This window comes from Procambarus clarkii, chromosome 20 (genome assembly GCF_040958095.1).
Source record: "Procambarus clarkii isolate CNS0578487 chromosome 20, FALCON_Pclarkii_2.0, whole genome shotgun sequence".
NCBI classification, from domain to species: domain Eukaryota; kingdom Metazoa; phylum Arthropoda; class Malacostraca; order Decapoda; family Cambaridae; genus Procambarus; species Procambarus clarkii.
The window spans coordinates 13,002,888-13,008,805 of NC_091169.1; the positions used below are offsets into that span (position 1 = coordinate 13,002,888).

Here is a 5,918-nt window from a genome sequence, read left to right on the forward strand (position 1 = left end):
GGTATGGGGTATACTACCACTTTCAAAATACAAATACAAATATTTATTCAGGTAAAGTACATACATACAAGGTGAAATACAAAAGTTGAAGGATTTATAGATAGCGCTAGAACATACAATGCCTAAAGCCACTATTACGCAAAGCGTTTCGGGCAGAAAAACACTAAGACTAAAACTTAATACTAACTTAGATTAAAGCATAAATTGTGTTGAGAAAAAATTGAGAAAAAAGGAGGGGGGGGGGGAACATGGCAGAAAAAAGCAAAAATACAATTTGGTCGACAAACAGCATTGTTTAAAATCGTAAACTTGGGTTGACATTTAGGAGTGAGGTAGGTTACATTGAGTTAATTAGGTGGTACTTAGTTTTTATCTTAAACTGGTTGAGACAGGTACAGTACGTCTTTAACATAATTGGGAAGGTCATTCTACATTCGAGGTCCCTTGATTTGTAAAGCATTTCTAGTTTGACTAAGTTGTACTCTTGGAATATCAAATAGGTATTTATTTCTGGTGTGGTGCTCATGGGATCTGTTACAACCTTCTAGGAATGCTTTTAAGGTCAGAAAACGCCATTACAGTTCAGCGTTTTATATATATAAAGTACACATGAGAGGATGTGCAGTGACTTAATATCTAAGATATTCAGAGATTTGAGTAAGGGTACCGAATGATGTCTGGGGCCAGAGTTAGATATTGTCCTAATAGCAGCTTTGTGTTGAGTAATTAGAGGACGTAAATGATTTTGGGTAGTATAGAACCCCAAGCACAAATATCATAGTTGAGATAAGGATAGATGAGAGAGTAATAGAGTGTCACCAGGGCAGGGCGAGGTACATAATATCTGATCTTAGAAAGAATGCCAACAGTATTTGAAACTTTTTTTTATATATTTAGAATGTGTCCCTGGAAATTCAGCTTGTGGTCGATGAGAACGCCAAGGAATTTGCCATTTAATTTGTTACAAATTTGGGTATTGTTTATTTTGAGATTTATCTGATTAGAGGATCTATTGCCAAATAGAATATAAAACGTTTTGTCAATGTTAAGGGTGAGTTTGTTGGCAGTTAGCCAAAGATGGACTTTCTCTAGCTCAGTATTTACTGTGGCATTTAGAGCAAGAGGGTCAGGACTGGAGTAAATGAAGGTTGTGTCGTCAGCAAATAGAATTGGTTTGAGGTGTTGGGAGGCATTTGGAAGCTCATTAATGTAGATGAGAAAGAGGAGAGGGCCAAGTATGCTGCCCTGAGGAACACCAATGTTGATGGGTAGGGTGGGATATCTATGCATTCATTTAAGATATGTTTTCCTTAAATGTATTTACATTATCGTCTACATCTGTCTTTATTCTGACATAAAGACCTATGACGTTACCTTTCATATATACAAATTAATAATAAAATTGATTGGCTTGTGTGCATGCCTTCACACTTCCTGAGCGAGCTATCAAGTAACTATAAAAGGACATATATCATCACTTTCACTCCAAGTATATTTATGCCAAAGTATTAACATGCAGCTTATATTTCTGTCTTTATGATGACATAGAAAACTTCGTTTATTACAATATCTAGATTAAATTAACATTGATCTTCGAAAAGTCGTAGTTCCCATATCGATAGGCAAAGAGAGCGTCGGCCAAGAAACCTTGTTTAAAATATGAATATTTTTCGTCTCTCATAAGGTATAATCTCTGTGATGGATTCACAAAAACTATTTTATCTCTGCCTTTCTGATAACATATACAAATATAATCTTTTCTGAGGTTGGAAGAAAACGTGCTCAGATTGGGGACTTGTTTATTTTATAATGGTAAATAATAAATTAATATATAATAAATTAATAAATAATATATTAATAAATAATAAATTAATAAATAATAAAATAATTATTATTATATAATAAATAATAATAATAACAAATAGTATAATGATAAGCAATTATTTTTAATGAATCAAATAGCTAATTAGGATGAATGATAAATAATTATTGACTAGTGCATAACAATAAAGTATTAAGGAATAATTATATTGAATAATCCTTAATGATAAAGTAGAGATCAATTACAATTAATAACAACATCCATAAGTAGTAAATGAAAGTTGCATTAATTTAATTAGACTAATTACAATTCATGGGAATATTTCTTAGCTATCTGCAGGCTTATCACTTTGGGGGTTCCGGCAGGAGCACCCCCAAAGATACAGCAAATGCTTAGCATGCTAGAGCAAATGCCCCTTGAGCACGTCTGTGGGCCGTCCCTTTCAAAATTAAAACAGATGATGCAGAGGATTCCGGGAGGAGGGTGGTCGTTATGTAAGAGCAGCTGCTGGCTTGGAAGAGGGGCCACGCCGTCTCCGTCCAGGTTTATATAACCTCGGCTCAATGCGCGCGCAGCTTGGGGCGGTTAAAGTCCTGTTCTTTAGTTCTTCTTTGTTCTTTTTCTGAGGTTGGAAGAAAACGTGCTCAGATTGGGGACTTGTTTATTTTATAATGGTAAATAATAAATTAATATATAATAAATTAATAAATAATATATTAATAAATAATAAATTAATAAATAATAAAATAATTATTATTATATAATAAATAATAAATTAATAAATAATAAAATAATTATTATTATATAATAAATAATAATAATAACAAATAGTATAATGATAAGCAATTATTTTTAATGAATCAAATAGCTAATTAGGATGAATAATAATAATAATAATAATAATTTTTATTTAGGCAAAGGTACATACATAAAGAGATTTTACAAAGTTTGTTGGCTTTATATATAGAGCTAGTACATACAATGCCTAAAGCCACTATTACGCAAAGCGTTTCGGAAGAAAAAAAAACACTACTGACTAAAGATTAAAACTAATGGGTAAAAAGAAGAAAATGCGTTGAGTACAAATAAAAATAGAGGTAAAAGAGGGGGGAACATTGTTGAAAAAACAGCACAAATACAATTACAAATTATTACAGAAAATTACATTAAAAGAGCGTTGATTTAAAAAAAAAAAAAAAAAAGAACATACATGGGTTGACAATAGAGGGGTAAGGTAGGTTACAGGGAATTTATTAGGTATAGCTTCGTTTTTAACTTAAACTGGTTGAGAGAGGTACTGTCTTTAACATGGTTGGGAAGGTCATTCCACATTCTGGGCCCCTTGATTTGTAGAGCATTTCTGGTTTGATTAAGTCGTACTCTAGGAATATCAAAACTGTATTTATTTCTGGTGTGGTGCTCATGGGGTCTGTTACAACCTTCTATGAAGCTTTTGAGATCAGGATTGGCATTACAGTTTAGCGTTTTATATATGTATAATACACATGAGAGAATGTGCAGTGACTTAATGTCTAACATATTCAGGGATTTGAGTAGGGGTACCGAGTGATGTCTGGGGCCAGAATTGGATATTGTCCTAATAGCAGCTTTGTGTTGAGTAATTAGAGGACGTAAGTGATTTTGGGTAGTAGAGCCCCAAGCACAAATACCATAGTTGAGATATGGATAGATAAGGGAGTAATAGAGAGTCACCAGGGCAGGGCGTGGTACATAATATCTGATCTTAGAAAGAATGCCCACCGTTCTTGCAACTTTTTTTGATATGTTTAGAATGTGTCCCTGGAAATTCAGCTTCTGGTCAATGAGAATGCCAAGGAATTTGCCATCTAATTTGTTACAAATTTGGGTATTGTTTATTTTGAGATTTATTTGATTAGAGGATTTATTGCCAAACAGAATATAGAAAGTTTTGTCAATATTAAGGGTGAGTTTGTTGGCAGTTAGCCACAGATGGACTTTATTTAGCTCAGTATTTACTGTGGCATTTAGAGCAAGGGGATCAGGACTGGAGTAAATGAAGGTTGTGTCGTCAGCAAATAGGATTGGTTTGAGGTGTTGGGAGGCATTTGAAAGGTCATTAATGTAGATGAGAAAGAGGAGAGGGCCAAGTATGCTGCCCTGGGGAACACCAATGTTGATGGGTAGGGTGGGAGAAATTGTATTATTCACAGAAACACATTGGAGCCTGTCAGTAAGGTAGGATTTGAGGTATTGTAGGGAGTGTCCTCTGACCAACCTGTCCTCTTAAAAAGAACGTCAACATTTGCCGTTTGACTCTACGGCTGTTTTTGGACGTTATTTTGTGTAAAACTACGTCTATTTTCGCTTCCATGGACTATCTCTTGTTATACAATGAAATACCACACTCTTATTATTCTATAACTCACTGACTATGCTCTGATATTTGTTCTTCAAGTAAAAATATATATATTTTTGCCTTAATTAGGCCATAATCCAGAAAATTCCAGCCTATCGATCTATATATTTAGGAAAACATCTAATAAATTTGGAAATGAATTTTTCGTTCGCCGACAGTTGCCTGTTACTATTTAACCCTCTATGCTGTAATGTCGCTGGTCATTGTGACTTTCCCAGGATTTATATATGTTTTGTAGTAGCATTTAGTCAGACTACAGTAATTAAACTAATGGGAAACCTCTATAGTTGTCGTAAATTAATAATAATCATTTATCAAATAATAAATTAGCAAACATATGCAACATTTTATGTTACGACTTTTCGGGTAGGCCGTTCTGTTTGTTTACAACCCCAATGGTTCAAAATACACAATACTTTTAATATATAAGTGACTAAGTATGCTCTAATATATGGTCCTCAATGAAAATTATGGTTTTTTTTTGTTAATTTGTCCATAATGAATAAGATTCCTTACTGTTGATCTTTATATTAAGAAAAACATCTAAACAAATTGGTATTGTGTTTTCGTTCAGATAAAGTTTCCAGATACTATTTCCTAGTTATCAATTAATGTAGGTGGTTATTTTAATTCGCGGCTACCAGGGGCTTTCTCCCATTATACAATATAAATGTACTCACTAACTATTCTCTGGTATCTGTTCTTCAAGTAAAATTACCTATTTTTTTGTTTAATTAGTCCATAATTCATAAAATTCCTTCAGGTCGATCTTTATATTTAGAAAAACATCTAATCAATTTGGAATTTAATTTTTCGTTCACCTACAGTTACCTGCTATTATTTCATTGTCATATTTTATGTCGCTGGTCATTACAATTTTCCAAGAATTTAAACAGCTAAATAGTAATTAGCATCTTGTTAGAGTACAGGAATTTACCTATGGAGAACCTCGATAGCTGCCGAATATTATTAATGATTATATATGGAATTTAAAATAATGAATTATATACCATTTCTTATGTTACATCTTTGGCGGGTAGGCGGTTCTGCGGGTTTACAACCGAATTGTTTAAAAATCACACTATTTTAAATGTATGAGTCACTAGTATGCTCTGATATATGTTCTGCAATGAAAATAAAGATTGTTTTGTTGTTAATTACTCCATAAATGTGTAATGTGTTAATTCAGTCTAAAATCTTTTTGCAACGTTTATATGCGATATACGTAGCTGGAAACTACCTAATATTTAAAAATAATAGTTACAACATTCTATTAATATATAATGTTGAAATAAATGTCACACAAAGTCTGTATATCTGTTTTTAGATGTCTTATAAATCTTCTTTTAAAATAGTATTGATGATTTTTATGAATCTTGAGTAAAAATTATGTTAATTATTATTAATCTAATTGTTATTATTTTAAGTAAAAGAATTGCAAGTATTCGCATAACCACGGGATCTCTGTTTGTGTATGAATGCACGGATTTGTTTTTGTTATGAGAGGGACGCCTTAGAAAGCATGGTGTAGGCCACCTGTGGCTCGCATCCGATCCCACGATCGTCGTCGCCCCTAAATCAACACAACAGGTATTTAGTATTTACGATTATAATAAGTAATATTTCTTTTATAATAATATTGCAGCAGGTGGTGTAGTGGTAGGACACTCGCCTGGCGTTCCGCGAGCGCTATGTCAT

At 33.0% G+C, this 5,918-nt stretch overlaps 1 long non-coding RNA gene across 1 annotated transcript in view; it reads left to right on the plus strand.

Moving 5' to 3' along the window:
• Positions 1-5,686: 5,686 nt before the first annotated feature.
• Positions 5,687-5,918, plus strand: part of LOC138366887 (uncharacterized) — a 7,552-nt gene continuing 7,320 nt past the window's right edge. Inside the window, exon 1 of the long non-coding RNA XR_011229224.1 lies at positions 5,687-5,810. This is a non-coding gene — a long non-coding RNA (uncharacterized lncRNA). The remainder of the gene's footprint in view (positions 5,811-5,918) is intronic.